The sequence below is a fragment of the Bos taurus genome, chromosome 4, assembly GCF_002263795.3.
Source record: "Bos taurus isolate L1 Dominette 01449 registration number 42190680 breed Hereford chromosome 4, ARS-UCD2.0, whole genome shotgun sequence".
In the NCBI taxonomy this organism is placed as follows: Eukaryota; Metazoa; Chordata; class Mammalia; order Artiodactyla; family Bovidae; genus Bos; species Bos taurus.
This window is the reverse complement of record NC_037331.1, coordinates 69,706,091-69,722,406: the sequence shown is the minus strand read 5'-3', so window position 1 is coordinate 69,722,406 and position 16,316 is coordinate 69,706,091.

The window sequence follows — 16,316 nt, the reverse complement described above, 5'->3', positions numbered from 1 at the left end:
AACCTACCTGGGAATTGACTCACCACTAAGGCATTAAGAGTACCTGTTTTAGACCCTTTTGAGTTTAGTAGTTTCAAATGGAATATGTATTAACATGAAAAGATTTTCTACTAAAATTAGTTTCCAGTGATGCTTAAGAGGAACTTTTTTCATCAAAGTGAAATTTTGATACTTAGATTCTAGGCTGTTGAAACTGCCATCTTGAATCATAGGTATTCTGAGGACTGTTGTGACAGACACATTTCTACTAATTTTGAAAGTTTATACAGAGAAAAGGAAAAATTACACTAAACTGTTTATTAACCTTTTTGTAGACCTGTTTGCTCTGAACAGTGGGTTTGTAAGCAATACAGAACCTTTTGTTTTGATCAGAAATTGATGACCCTGCGTTAAGCGTTAGAGATTTCTGCAAACTGTTGTCCATGTATTTTAATATTCCTTATGTTGTATCTTTCTTGTGGGTGCTTTTAAAAGTCACAAACTTGAATGGCTTAAAACAACACATTTGTTCTAGTTCTGGAGGCCAGAATTCCAAAATACAGTGTGAGGGCTGGTTCCTTCTGGAGGCTCTGATGGCAAAATCTGCTTGTCTCTGTTCCTAGAGACCATCTCTTCCTTGGTTCCCGGCCCCTTCCTTCTTCAAAACTAGCAGTGTAGTGTAGTGTCTCAAATTACTTGACCTCTCTGTACTTCAGTTTCCTCATGTGTGAAACACGATTCACGATGAAATAATAATTGTGTGAGACACTTAGTGTCTTGTAAGTGGTAATAAGAATTTTTTTATCTGATTTTAATAGGGACACTGTAAGCTGTTGTATGGAGGTTCCCCAACTGAATCAGTTACTGAGTATGAACACTTAGGTTGTTTGTAGTTTTCTGCTTTTAGATGATTGTGAACAGTCTTTTACATAATGTATAGTAAGACTTGAGTAGATAGAGATGGGATTCCCAGAAATTTTTGAAGTCAAGCTTGTACTGGTGTACTCTTCTATCAGTAGTCATTATCCCACATCTTCATTTGTACTGCAAATTAATAGAGTCTGATTTTGTTGCCAGTGCAGTGGCATCTTGTTTTAATCTGCATGTCTAATATTTTTGTTGAGCATCCTTTTCATACTGTGCATTTCCTTATCAATAAATTGCTAGTTTTACAAACTTTTTTTTTAGAATTTTTATTTTTATTTTTTTTTTAATTTTATTTTAAACTTTACAGTATTGTATTAGTTTTGCCAAATATTGAAATGGATCCGCCACAGGTATACATGTGTTCCCCATCCTGAACCCTCCCTCCTCCCTCCCCATACCATCCCTCTGGGTTGTCCCAGTGCACCAGCCCCAAATATCCAGTATCGTGCATCGAACCTGGACTGGCAACTCGTTTCATATGTGATATTATACATGTTTCAGTGCCATTCTCCCAAATCTTCCACCCTCTCCCTCTCCAACAGAGTCCCTAAGACTGTTCTATACATCACTGTCTATTTTGCTGTCTCGTACACAGGGTTATTGTTATCATCTTTCTAAATTCCATATATATGCGTTAGTATACTGTATTGGTGTTTTTCTTTCTGGCTTACTTCACTCTGTATATTACTTATGTAATATTTTTTGTGTTGCAAATAATTTTCCTGCCAATTTTTTGGACACGATTTATGAGATCCTTTTGTTGTAACAAATGTTATGTGGTCAACCTTTTAAAAAAGTATTTGACTGCACCAGGTCTTAGTCACAGCACGAAGATCTTCCATCTTTGTTGTGACATGGGTTCTTTTGTTGTGGCATGCAGGATATAGTTCCCTGGTCAGGGTTCAAACTCTGGGCTCCCTGCATTAGGAGCACTGGATCTTATCCACTAGACCAGCAGGGAAACTCTTGTCAGTCTTTGTCTTATGGATTTCATGTCATGTTTGAAAATACCTCTCCCATTCTGAAGTTGAAGTTACATGGATAGTCTTTTAAAATTTCATCTATTTTCATTTTCTTCCTTGCATTTTTATAGTCAGGTGTTTAGTCAAAGGTTTTGTTCCATATTGTGAACATTTCTGATTTTTGTTTTCCAAGATGGACATCAATTCCTTTGAAGAAGTCAGATGTGTAGATAGCAGTTTCCCTGATCTCATAGATCAAAAAAAGTAATGCCACTACAAAAAAAAAAACTTGCCGCATATATAAAACTGAAGTTTTTCATAAAAGGCCTGAAAAGTGTTCAAATACCTGAACAGATTGGCATCAAGGAAAAGATAAAAATCTCTATAAGTTGAATGTGAATATGTGTGTGTGTACATATGTACACTGTATGATGTACTTAGCTGCTCAGTTGTGTCCAACAAATTTGCAACTCCATGGACTCTGTGTAAGTCTGCCAGGTTCCTCTGTGGGGATTCTTCAGGCAAGAATACCGGAGTAGGTTACCCTGCCCTCCAGGGGATCTTCCCAACCCAGGGAACAAACCAGGGTCTTCTGCATTGCAGGCAGATTCTTTACTGGCTGAGCTACCAGGAAAGCCCAACCATATATGATACATTGACCCTTTTCTTCTGTTAAATAAATGAATTTGTACCTTTGAGCATTTGCTAAACAAGCAGAGCAATTTTAACAACTTAAAGCACCAGTAGGTAATTTGGTATAACTAAGGAGGTTGGAGAAGGCAATGGCACCCCACTCCAGTACTCTTGCCTGGAAAATCCCATGAACAGAGGAGCCTGGTAGGCTGCGGTCCATGGGGTCGCGAAGAGTCAGACACGACTGAGTAACTGCACTTTCACTTTTCACTTTCATGCATTGGAGAAGGAAATGGCAACCCACTCCAGTGTTCTTGCCTGGAGAATCCCAGGGACGGGGGAGCCTGGTGGGCTGCCGTCTATGGGGTCGAACAGAGTCGGACATGACTGAAGTGACTTAGCAGCAGCAGCAGCAGCAAGGAGGTTGTAGTAGGTGCCTATCTATCCTGTTAATAATACTTCATAGCTCAGTTCTCCTCGTGACTGTATTTCCTGTAAACGTGCTGCACTATTCAGGTACATAACAATCTTTAGCATATCTACTAGTAGAGTATAAGGAGGGGGGATTTAGGGTTGTTGGGTTTTATGGTGGGGTTTTATGTGTGTGTTCTAAGAATTTATGTTAAAAGATTTCTGTAGGCAATCATGTTAACTGGAAAAGTACAAAAATAAGAAATTGTGTTCATGGAATCTTTACCATTGCAACCCATGTTTTTACTGTAAAAGCAAGCAGTATGAAAATCTCCCTGATCACACATAAGAATGGTTTCATTCTTAGAAGAAATACTCTGATAGTTGAATGACTACTGGTTTTTATACTTTATCACATTTAATTCTCAAAATAGCCTTCTGGAATAGGTGTGATTGACCCCAGATTACAGGTAAGGAAAAAGGGCACAAAAAGGCTGAAGGAAGGTCAAGGTAAATTGTATGAGCCAGAGCATTAACTATGGGAATAAAGAGAAGGGGATTGGCTTGAAGGTAAGAGTTTTGTCCGTAGTAACTGCCCAGTATGTGCTTGTATAATAAAGTGGTTTTGCATATAAAATGAGGTGATGTGGAAGTTAGGAAGAAGGATCCAGAACGATTCCTAAGATGCCATTTTTTCTGTAATGGATGACAATGTCATTTAGTGAGAAAGGGAAGCTAGGAAAAAGCTTGGGGAGAATAGTAAAAGTGGCTTTGGACATATATTGAGATATTCCTTTGGTTAGTGTATTAGTACACATATTACATAATTTGGCCAAAAGTGGGAGATAACCAACTCAAACTTTAATAAGGGAAGTTACTTGCTGGCCTGGAGACAAAAGAACAGTGGTTCAGAGCATGTGTTCTGAAGCCTAACCTGTTTTTCAATATTCTCATCCATAAAACTAGGAGGATGATCATGACAGTTTTTACCTCATAGGATTTTTCAGTGTTCAGTGAAAAATACCTAGAGCTGAATCTCCAATACTTAATAAGAACCAGATAAATATTACTGTTCTCCACTGTAAACCTCAGGATGATTGCAACCCTGGACTGGCACAACCCCAAGACTCACCATCTCTGGTTATTGGCTCTCTTCTTTGGAACTGATTTCTGCAAATCAAAAACAGAAGTGCTGACAGCTCCCAGATCTCCAAGTCTGCTTCTACAGAAACAATTTTTATTTCTCTGATGGCCAATTCAAAATCCTGTAAGAGATCTGCTTGGGTTAGATGCCCTCCCTGGAACTATCAACTATAACCAGAGGTGTGGAGAAATACAGTTAGATCAATCACTGGAAAAGTGCTTTCCAAAAAAATGGTAGATATTTTTTATGAACAAAATGTATAAGTATTGGGGGAAAATTGACCTGCGAGAGTAAGACAAGAACATTGATATTTAAAACTGCTTTTAGCTCTTTGACTGCTACAGGAACTGGAAGTTCAAAGGAGAGCTCTCATCATGGCCATGTGGTGCAGGGGTCTCACTCTCATGATCTAGGATTCTCTCAGTGATGTCTTATTCTTGAATGGTTCTAAGTTCTTGTCAGCGGGACCAAAGTCGGGAATGGACTATTCTGCCATCTTGGTGATGTCATTCCTCACTTCTTAAAACCATACATTCAATCTTTTATCATTATTCATAAATCCTGCATTTTAGCTTCTTAAAGGAGAAAATAATGACACTGAAACTAAAGTGACCTTTCATAGCAACCTTTTTCGTTACCATGATACTCCAATGTGACTATATATATCAGGCTCATTAGTATCCACCATCTCCTTCCTCTTCCCCTGATGCCTTTACTGGATACTGATAGCACCGTAATACAATGTCCTGAAGTGGTTGTTGTGATATGTTATAGCTTAAATTTTTCTCCAAGTTCACTTTTTAGTATCTCAAAGCTCTTAGCCATTGATGAGCAGTAGGAGAGAATCAAGTGGAATGAGAAACAAGAGGTAGATGTCTGGGTAGGGGCAGAATCTAAATGAGAATGGGCACTGAAAAATTTGAGAATGTGATTAATAAGCCAAAAAAAGATACATATTTCATTCAGGATTCAGGCCTGCACTTAAGTCACTCAGTCATGTCTGACTCTTTGCAACCCCATGAATTGCAGCACGGCAGGCCTCCCTGTCCATCACTAACTCCCGGAGTTCACTCAAAACTCACGTCCATCAAGTCGCTGATGCCATCCAGCCATCTCATCCTCTGTCGTCCCCTTCTCCTCCTGCCCCCAATCCCTCCCAGCATTCACAAGGCCTTTTTGGTATTTCAGTAACTCTATCTGGATAGATCCCAGGGTGGACTCACTTTTAAGTGAATTCATCTTTCTAGCAAATAGTGTCACCATAAGGTTCCTACCACACCTCACTCCTCTGGTCTCTTTATTTAGCTTTCATGGACATCTAATTCCTCTGCACCAGGAATTTCAGAGTTCTGGAAATGTATCTCTGATGTGCTGAAAGGGATAAGAATCTGTAAATTTTGCAGAAGGAATACTGTAGCTTTCTTGCATTTTGCTGTACAGAGTGGCAATACAAAGGAAAACTCAGTTTTACTCTGAAATCCAATTTTTCTCCAGAGAAAGCCATCCTCAGCAACTTTGTAGCACCAGAGCCCTAATAGGAGAGGCTTCTTAAATTATATTTTCTTATACTAGCATGGATAAATAGAATATTGATCTCACTACAGGTGGATGTTACCAAATGAAGGCAGAAAAGAACTCTGAACTGTCGTTTTCTAGAATATAAGTGTCATGGGAGCAAGTACTTGTCTTTTACTATAGTGTGTCTAGCCCCTATAAGAGGGCCTGGCATCAGTTTGAGGAAGGGAGTGATAGAGAGCGAGGGGGTGGGGGGAGACTGGATTTAAATTGGGGCTTGTAATAAATATAGTGTTGCTACCATTCAAAAATTCCAAAAGGATCTTTCAAAAGAGTAAACTAAAATAGGTATGGGGAAAAGGGAACTCTCCTACACTGTTGGTGGGAATGTAAGTTGATACAGTTACTATGGAAAACACTATGAAAGTTCCTCAGAAAACTAAAAATAGAACTACCATATGATCCAGCAATCCCACTCCTGGACATATACCCACACAAAACTAGAATTTAAAAAGATACATGCACACCTATGTTCACAGCAGCACTATTCACAAAAGCCAAGACATGGAAAAATCCACTGACAGGTGAATCGATAAAGAAGGTGTACATATATACAATGGAATATTAGCCATAAAGAAGAGTGAAATAATGCCAGTTGCAACAGCATGGATGCAACTAGAGATTATCGTTCAGAGTGAAGTAAGTAAGAAAGAAATACTATATGATATCACTTATATGTGGAATCTAAAATAAGGCACAAATGAAACTACCTACAAAGCAGAAACAGATACACATAAAGAACAGACTTGTGGTTATCAAGCAAGAGGAGGAGGGACTGGGAATTTGAGGTTAGAATAGATGCAAATTATTGCATTTAGAAAGGAGAAACAAGATTCTACTGCATAGTACAAGGAACTGTATCCAGTTTTCTGGGATAAACCATAATGGAAAAGAATATAATAAAATAATGTATATATGTGCATAAGTGAGTCATTATGCTGTATAGCAGAAAATTGCTGCTGCTGCTGCTGCTAAGTCGCTTCAGTCGTGTCCAACTCTGTGCAGCAGAAAGTAGCACAACATTATAAATCAACTATACTTCAACAAAAAATTTTAGCTTAATTTTTAAAAGGCAAAAAATAGTAAACCCCTAAATCAAACAAGCTCTGTATATGGACCTCATATTAAGGCTGAAAAGGGCAAAGTTATATATTTTAAAATTTAAAGTGCTGTAGTTTGGGAAAGTCAAGTGCCTGAATTAATAAAAATACATCTGGGAATATTCACTCTTTTTTTTTAATTTCAAAATCATGAAGCCTACTTTCATTTACCCCCACATAATTTGCAATGGTCTCCCTTGTGCTCATCAATGTTTTTTAAACTTCTGATAATTTCTATTACTTCTCATTTGTCTAACCAGTGCATAAGTATTTGTCTTCAGTAGCAAATGCACATTCCCCATTCAGCATATATATTCCAAGAAAAGTGGACTCAAAGGGTCCTATTTTGCTGTTTTGAGCTGAAAGAAATAAGAGGAAGGAGGAAAAGTAAGAACTTAGAGATTGTGATTACATATTCATTTTCGCGGATGAATTAAATCTATGGTGGAAATCACAATCATCCCTTTCAACAAACAGGTTCCAATTTAAAATGGTACAATTATTATGAAATAAGTGTCCATTTGCTCTGTTCTTGTTTGGTACGGTCCTAGGTGGTGGATGCAGGTCTATTTTAGACATACTTCTTTTCCTGGTGGCATTTACATTTTAAGATGGACACTAGTGAGAATACCCAATCAGGTTGACCTAAAAATAAAGCATTGAATAAAACAGACATTCAGTTGTGAAACCATGTTCAGTCAACCAGAAAAAAGAATATGCCACATTTAAGAATCATGCCTCTGGTTGAATATATTGAAAGTCATTGAATCGTACACTTTAAGCTGGTGAATTTTATGGTATGTAAGTTATATCAGGAGAAGGCAATGGCACCCCACTCCAGTACTCTTGCCTGGAAAATCCCATGGACTGAGGAGCCTGGTGGGCTGCAGTCCATGGGGTCGCTAAGAGTCAGACACGACTGAGCGACTTCACTTTGACTTTTCACTTTCATGCATTGGGGGAGGAACTGGCAACCCACTCCAGTGTTCTTGCCTGGAGAATCCCATGGACAGAGGAGCCTGGTGGGCTGCCGTCTATGGGGTCGCACGGAGTCGGACACGACTGAAGCAACTTAGCAAGTTCTATCAATAGTTTTTAAAGAAAAGGCTGGGATATGAGAAGGCTCAACAATTTTTTAACTTTGGCAGACTTTCAGGTTTTCAATAGAAAGTTAAAAAATAACCCACTTTTTTTTTTATCATTCATTTACGAATTGATTTTTACTGATTTCTCCTTGACCCTTCCCCCGACCCACCAAATTTCAAAACGAACATGCAAAGCAATCTCTAACCCAAAGATAAATCCTACAATAAAGTATTTTTTTTAAGTTGGCAAATTTTTAGAATAATTTCACCTAATGTGTCAAATTATTATTACCAACTTGTTCCTATGCAACAACAAGCCAGCAGTTTAATTCTCAAACACAGGAAACAAATATCTTTAGGATAACAGGCTTTCCTGATGGTTCAGATGATAAAGAATCTGCCTGTACTGCAAGACACCAGGGTTTGATCCCTAGTTTGGAAAGATCTGGAGAAGGATAAGGCAATCCACTCCAGTATTCTTGCCTGGAGAATTCCATGGACAGAGGAGCCTGGTGGACTATAGTCCATGGGATTGCAAACAGTCAAACACGACTAAGAGACTAACACTTTCACTAGGTTATGAATCATAAAAGAATCCTTAGATCTTAACTGAAATTTTCCTGAGAGGCATCATACTTAATGCTCATTGAAAGGATTCTTGTACCAAATTGGTCAACTAAATTTTAGAAGAATTTTTTTTTAAAGTTGTGTGATTGTCATAGTACTCTGATTTGTAGCATAGAAAGATGTTAGAGATGCTAAAATAAATATGACAGCACTGAAGTTTGCAGAATACATACATACTAATACATACTAATCAGTGAACAAGCAATTCTGTTTGTTAAGGGGATGGAAAGTAGAGTGAGTCAACTCTAAAATTAAACCTTGATGGTTATATCTCTTGATTTTCCCCTGTATTTTAAGTAAGGAATCACCCTAGATTAATAGTTCATATGTAGATTTATTGCATTTTTTAAGCTGTCTTAGCTCTAATGATATGTTCCCTAAGAATTAATATGCAAGTGAGTACGTAAGAAAGATCTTTGTAAAATATCTTTCTAATCCAACTGGTATATAAGAAATTCAGAAGTCTGTTTTTATGAGAATGATTATTTCATTGATATTAGCCCAAAATAATTCACCTCATCACTTAAATCTTCTGATGCTTATTTTTAAAAATATTTGTTTATTTATTTTACCGCACCCGTGGGTCTTAATTGCGGCAAGTGGGATCTTTAGTTGTGCCATGTGGGATCTAGTTCCCTGACCAGGGATTGAACCTGGGACCCCTGCATTGAGAGCACAGTGTCTTAGCTGCTGTACAACCAGGGAAGTCCCATGCCTTATGCCTTTATTTAAAGCAGAGGATGGCAAACTTTGCCTATAAAGGACCACATAATATATAGTTTTGGCTTTTGTGGACCATATGATTTTTATGGTAACTACCAACCCTGCTACTGTAGCAGGGAAGCAGCCATAGATGAATGAGTGTGGCTATATTCCAAAAAAACCTCTTTATTGATACTGAAATTTGAATTTCATGTATTTTCAAGTCATTAAATATCTGTCAATATTTTTTCAGCCATTTAAAAATGTAAAACCCATTCTTTGCTTTTGGATCACTGAAAAACAGGTAGTTGATCAAATAAGCACAGGCAGATTTGGCCTAAAGGCAGTAGTTTGCCAATGCCTGTTCTATAGCATTAAGTGTGTGAATAAACCTTCTCTGTAAAAGAATGGTTAAGAATCTTTACCCTACATAATCAGTGAGGCATAGCTTTCTTTTTATTCATTGTACACTACTACCTTCTAGGGCCAATATCTGGAAAAATCATGAGATTTCTAGTCCCTCGTCCTCACTTCCTGAGACTCTCCTTTCCTTCATTGGTTCCTAAACAGCTGCCCTGGGTCTCCTCTACGGAGGACTACCCATATCTGTGCTTTAAACCAGACATTCCTAACCTGATGCCAGAGGCCCAATGCAAAACAGAAAGAGAGAGAGAGTGTATGTGTGTGTGTGTGTGTGTTTCTTGGGAGAATGGTGGTGTGTGTGTGTGTGTGTGTGTGTGTATCAGGGAGAATGGCCTATAATTGGAACACATTCTCAAGTAATTCTATAACTAAAAGTTGGTTTAAGACTACTATTTTAGTTCTTTTCTGCAGCATTTTTCAAAGCCACATGTCCTGTTTCTATCTTTCAGAACCATATCTAAGTAATATTTGCAGGCACGTTAAATGAGAGGTAGCCATCTTCATTGAGGGGAAAAGAGGTTTGTGTGAGGGGACATGGACACAGCTGGAGCTTGAATGTGAGTGTTGTAGCTATGTAAGAGTGGCCACAGGAGGCTCCCATGAAATCTGTAGAGGGAAGAAAGGCAGATTGCTTGCAAAAGAAAGTATTTTTATTCAATTGTATTTGTTAAATGGAAAAGGGGAAAGAATCTTGCAGTGTCTTCTGTGGTGGAATTTAATTACTATGTTAAAAAGAGTCCCATTACCCATTCCAAAAATATTATTTTTTCACAGTAAAATAGGCTAACTAAAGAAATATTTTAACCCTCCTTCTCCATCCTTTTAATATGTGTGTACTTTAACAGTGTCATAGAAACAATATCCAGACCCAAAGTTTCCCAAGTGGCACTAGAGGTAAAGAACCTGCCTGCCAATGCAAGAGACACAGGTTCGATTCCTGGGTCAGGAAGATCCCCTGGAGTAGGAAATGACAACATACTCCCATATTCTTGCCTGGAGAGTCCCATGGCAGAGGAGTTTACAGTCCATGGGGCTGCAAAAAGTTGGACACGACAGAGTGACTCAGTCAGTCAGTTCAGTCACTCAGTCATGTCTGACTTTTCACGACCCCATGAATCACAGCACACCAGGTCTCCCTGTCCATCACCAACTCCTGGAGTTTACTCAAACTCATGTCCATCGAGTTGGTGATACCATCCAGCCATCTCATCCTCTGTTGTCCCCTTCTCCTCCTGCCCCCAATCCCTCCCAGCATCAGAGTCTTTTCCAATGAGTCAAATCTTTGCATGAAGTGGCCAAAGTATTGGAGTTTCAGCTTTAGCATCATTCCTTCCAAAGAACACCAGGACTGGTCTCCTTTAGGATGGACTGGTTGGATCTCCTTGCAGTCCAAGGGACTCTCAAGAGTCTTCTCCAACACCACAGTTCAAAAGCATCAATTCTTCGGTGCTCAGCTTTCTTCACAGTCCAACTCTCACATCCAAACATGACCACTGGAAAAACCATAGCCTTGACTAGATGTACCTTTGTTGGCAAAGTAATGTCTCTGCTTTTGAATATGCTATCTAGGTTGGTCATAACTTTCCTTCCAAGGAGTAAGCATCTTTTAATCTCATGGCTGCAATCACCATCTGCAGTGATTTTGGAGCCCCCCCAAATAAAGTCTGACACTGTTTCCACTGTTTCCCATCTATTTGTCATGAAGTGATGGGATCAGATGCCATGATCTTAGTTTTCTGAATGTTGAGCTTTAAGCCAACTTTTTCACTCTCCTCTTTCACTTTCATCAATAGGCTTTTTAGTTCCTGAGTAACACTTACTTAAACCCAAATTGGAATTACTGGTAGGCTAGAGGTCTTAAAGTACCCCTTACAATGCTCACATAGACTTAGACATGCCCTGCCCTTCTGTGATCTCCCTTCTTTTACTTATCTCCTCCATTTCTAACCAAATCTTTCTGCCTTCTGTTACATTCTACTTTACATTTTCCCCTCTAAAAAGAACTCTGTAAGTTAGACTTCCTACCGTGAGCTTCCTGCTTCTGCCCCATAGTACCTCTTACCTTCATGATATTATAATTGCTGGTTCATTTGCCTGTCTTCCTATGACAAGCCCCTAGGTGGCAGGGATTATGTCTTGGTCACCGTTTGAGCTTCTGTGTCTAGCACACACACAACTGGTTCTGATTAACCATTTGACAATGATGTAAATAAAAGCTCAACTAGTTAACCTGTATAAGCACCACACACATCCACATGCTCCTAGAGCCTAAAGACTATTTCCATCTAAACTTATAGGTTTATCCTTTGTAATGTCCTTACCTGCCTTTGACCAAAAACTTTCAACTCACTTCACAAACCAGACACTTCCAGCCCTAGTCAGATGCAGTTCATATATGTATACATCTTGTAAAATTCCAAGTATGTGTAACATATCCTAGCAGTACATCTATATTAAACAGTGTTACTGTATTACAGCAACAAAGGAAGCACTAGTCTGATTATGTATTAATTCCATATCAATAATTCACAGCTCATTCATAACTCCTATGTACAGATGCCATTGTTCATCATCTATAAGCATGAGATAGATGCCCCTGAAAGATAAAGAAACCAGCTCTTCAAAAAACAAATTGGGAAGACAAGTTTCTTGAATTTATAATATTTTTAACTAAAGGGCTAAAAACTCTACAATTTATTGCCATCTCTTGATGACAATTCTGAAGCATCCTAACAGTATTTTAAAAGGGATAGTAAATTATAAGGTTTGGGGATTATGTTATCCGATTTCTCACTGATCTTCAGCCCTCTTTAATTTTTCCTGTCTCTGAATTCTGTGTGTGCTGAGGCTGATCACTGCACTGATTCTTAAGGGAGATAGGAACTAGAATCACCAGATACCAGGGTATCACTGTGAATGGAATGACTGACTGGGATGTTGAGGGGAAGGAAGTTCCCAGAAAGACAGCAGCTCTGAAAGTGACTGCAGTCTGTATCAGGTGGGTCATTTCTACTCTTTGTATGACTGTTGCCTGCCTTCCTCCACCAGAATGTAAGCTTCATTAGAACATAATTGTTTTGTTCTCCACTGTACCTTTTGGAGAAGGCAATGGCACCCCACTCTGGTACTCTTGCCTGGAAAATCCCATGGACAGAGGAGCCTGGTGGGCTGCAGTCCATGGGGTCACTACAAGTCGGACACGACTGAGCGACTTCACTTTCCCTTTTCACTTTCATGCATTGGAGGAGGAAATGGCAACCCACTCCAGTATTCTTGCCTGGAGAATCCCAGGGATGGGGGAGCCTGGTGGGCTGCCATCTATGGGGTCACACAGAGTCGGAGACTACTGAAGTAATGCAGCAGCAGCAGCAGCAGCAGTACCTTTACCACCTAGAACAGGTCCAGGTGGAGCAGATGCTTAGTAAATATTTGATGAATGGGTGATTACTGCAGCGATAGTGTCTCCAGTATATAATCAACCCAATTTTACCTTTTCTTTCTTATCATCCATGAATTAGATCAAATTGGCTTCATTATCCTCAGGGATCATGGCTAAGGATTTCTTAATGGGTTACACCCACAACTCAGCAACTATGTGAAGCAGGCTTCTCAAACATTTTGATGGTGAATCTTAAAAAGATATAAATTTCACATAAACAGAAGTGTATATACCCACCCACCCACATATCTGAAATTAAAGCTTCACAAAACAATACTACATGTTTTCTAATATTTTTCTTTTATTATTATGATTATTATTTTGCTGATCCCAGACCACCACTAATTTTATGTACAACCTCTTAACAGATGGGAAACTGTAGTTTAAACAACACTGGCACAGAGCATGCTCCGTCCTGCCCAGCTATTCCTGAATGGCAGTCAGGAGAGCTCTGCTCCTTGCAGGAAGTAACAGAAAAACAGACCATAGATTTTCTTTTTTTTTTTTTTTAATATGAATTTATTTATTTTAATTGGAGGTTAATTACTTTACAATATTGTATTGGTTTTGCCATACATCAACATGAATCCACCACGGGTATACATGTGTTCCCCATCCTAAACTCCCCTCCCACTTCCCTCCCTGTACCATCCCTCTGGGTCATTCCAGTGCACCAGCCCCAAGCATCCTGTATCCTGCATCGAACCTGGACTGGTGATTCGTTTCATATATGATATTATACATGTTTCAATGCAATTCTCCCAAATCATCCCACCCTCTCCCTCTCCCACAGAGTCCAAAAGACTGTTCTATACATCGGTGTCTCTTTTGCTGTCTCACATACAGGGTTATCGTTACCATTTTTCTAAATTTCATATATATGTGTTGGTATACTGTATTGGTGTTTTTCTTTCTGGCTTACTTCACTCTGTATAATAGGCTCCAGTTTCATCCACCTCATTAGAACTGATTCAAATGTATTCTTTTTTATGGCTGAGTAATACTCCATTGTGTATATGTACCTCAGCTTTCTTATCCATTCATCTGCTGATGGACATCTAGGTTGCTTCCACGTCCTGGCTATTATAAACAGTGCTGCAATGAACATTGGGGTACATGTGTCTCTTTCAATTCTGGTTTCCTCAGTGTGTATGCCCAGTAGTGGGATTGCTGGGTCATAAGGCAGTTCTAGTTCTAGTTTTTTAAGGAATCTCCACACTCTTCTCCACAGTGGCTGTACTAGTTTGCATTCCCACCAACAGTGGAAGAGGGTTCCCTTTTCTCCACACCCTCTCCAGCAGTTATTGCTTGTAGACTTTTGGATCGCAGCCATTCTGACTGGCATGAAATGGTACCTCATTGTGGTTTTGATTTGCATTTCTCTGATAATGAGTGATGTTGAGCATCTTTTCATGTGTTGGTTAGCCATCTGTATGTCTTCTTTGGAGAAATGTCTGTTTAGTTCTTTGGCCCATTTTTTGATTGAGTCGTTTATTTTTCTGGAATTGAGCTGCTGGAGTTGCTTGCATATTTTTGAGATTAGTCCTTTGTCAGTTGCTTCATTTGCTATTATTTTCTCCCATTCTGAAGACTATCTTTTCACTTGCTTATAGTTTCCTTTGTTATGCAGAAGCTTTTAATTTTAATTAGGTCCCATTTGTTTATTTTTGCTTTTATTTCCAATATTCTGGGAGATGGGTCATAGAGGATCGTGCTGTGATGTATGTCGGAGAGTGTTTTGCCTATGTTCTCCGCTAGGAGTTTTATAGTTTCTGGTCTTATGTTTAGATCTTTAATCCATTTTGAGTTTATTTTTGTGTATGGTGTTAGAAAGTGTTCTAGTTTCATTCTTTTACAAGTGGTTGACCAGTTTCCCCAGCACCACTTGTTAAAGAGATTGTCTTTAATCCATTGTATATTCTTGCCTCCTTTATCAAAGATAAGGTGTCCATATGTGCATGGATTTATCTCTGGGCTTTCTATTTTTTTCCATTGGTCTATATTTCTGTCTTTGTGCCAGTACCATACTGTCTTGATGACTGTGGCTTTGTAGTAGAGCCTGAAGTCAAGCAGGTTGATTCCTCCAGTTCCATTCTTCTTTCTCAAGATTGCTTTGGCTATTTGAGATTTTTTTGTATTTCCATACAAATTGTGAAATTATTTGTTCTAGCTCTGTGAAAAATACCGTTGGTAGCTTGATAGGGATTGCATTGAATCTATAGATTGCTTTGAGTAGTATACTCATTTTCACTATATTGATTCTTCTGATCCATGAACATGGTATATTTCTCCATCTATTAGTGTCCTCTTTGATTTCTTTCACCAGTGTTTTATAGTTTTCTATGTATAGGTCTTTAGTTTCTTTAGGTAGATATATTCCTAAGTATTTTATTCTTTTTGTTGCAATAGTGAATGGGATTATTTCCTTAATTTCTCTGTTTTCTCATTGTTAGTGTATAGGAATGCAAGGGATTTCTGTGTATTAATTTTATATCCTGCCACTTTACTATATTTATTAATTAGCTCTAGTAATTTTCTGGTGGTGTCTTAAGGTTTTCTATGTAGAAGATCATGTTATCTATAAACAGTGAGGGTTTTACTTCTTTTCCAATCTGGATTCCTTTTATTTCTTTATCTGCTCTGATTGCTGTGGCTAAAACTTCCAAAACTATGTTGAATAGTAGTGGTGAGAGTGGGCACCCTTGTCTTGTTCCTGACTTTAGGGGAAATGCTTTCAATTTTTCACCATTGAGGATAATGTTTGCTGTGGGTTTGTCATATATAGCTTTTATTATGTTGAGGAATGTTCCTTCTATTCCTGCTTTCTGGAGAGTTTTTATCATAAATGGATGTTGAATTTTGTCAAAGGCTTTCTCTGCATCTATTGAGATAATCATATGGCTTTAATTTTTCAATTTGTTAATATGGTGTATTACACTGATTGATTTGCGGATATTGAAGAATCCTTGCATCCCTGGGATAAAGCCCATTTAGTCATGGGGTATGATCTTTTTAATGTGTTGTTGGATTCTGATTGCTAGAATTTTGTTAAGGATTTTTGCATCAATGTTCATCAGTGATATTGGCCTGTAGTTTTATTTTTTTGTGGCATCTTTGTCAGGTTTTTGTATTAGAGTGATGGTGGCCTCATATAATGACTTTGGAAGTTTACCTTCCTCTTCAATTTTCTGGAAGAGTTTGAGTAGGATCGGTGTTAGCTGTTCTGTAAATTTTTGGTAGAATTCAGCTGTGAAACCATCTGGACCTGGGCTTTTGTTTGCTGGAAGATTTCTGATTACAGTTTCAATT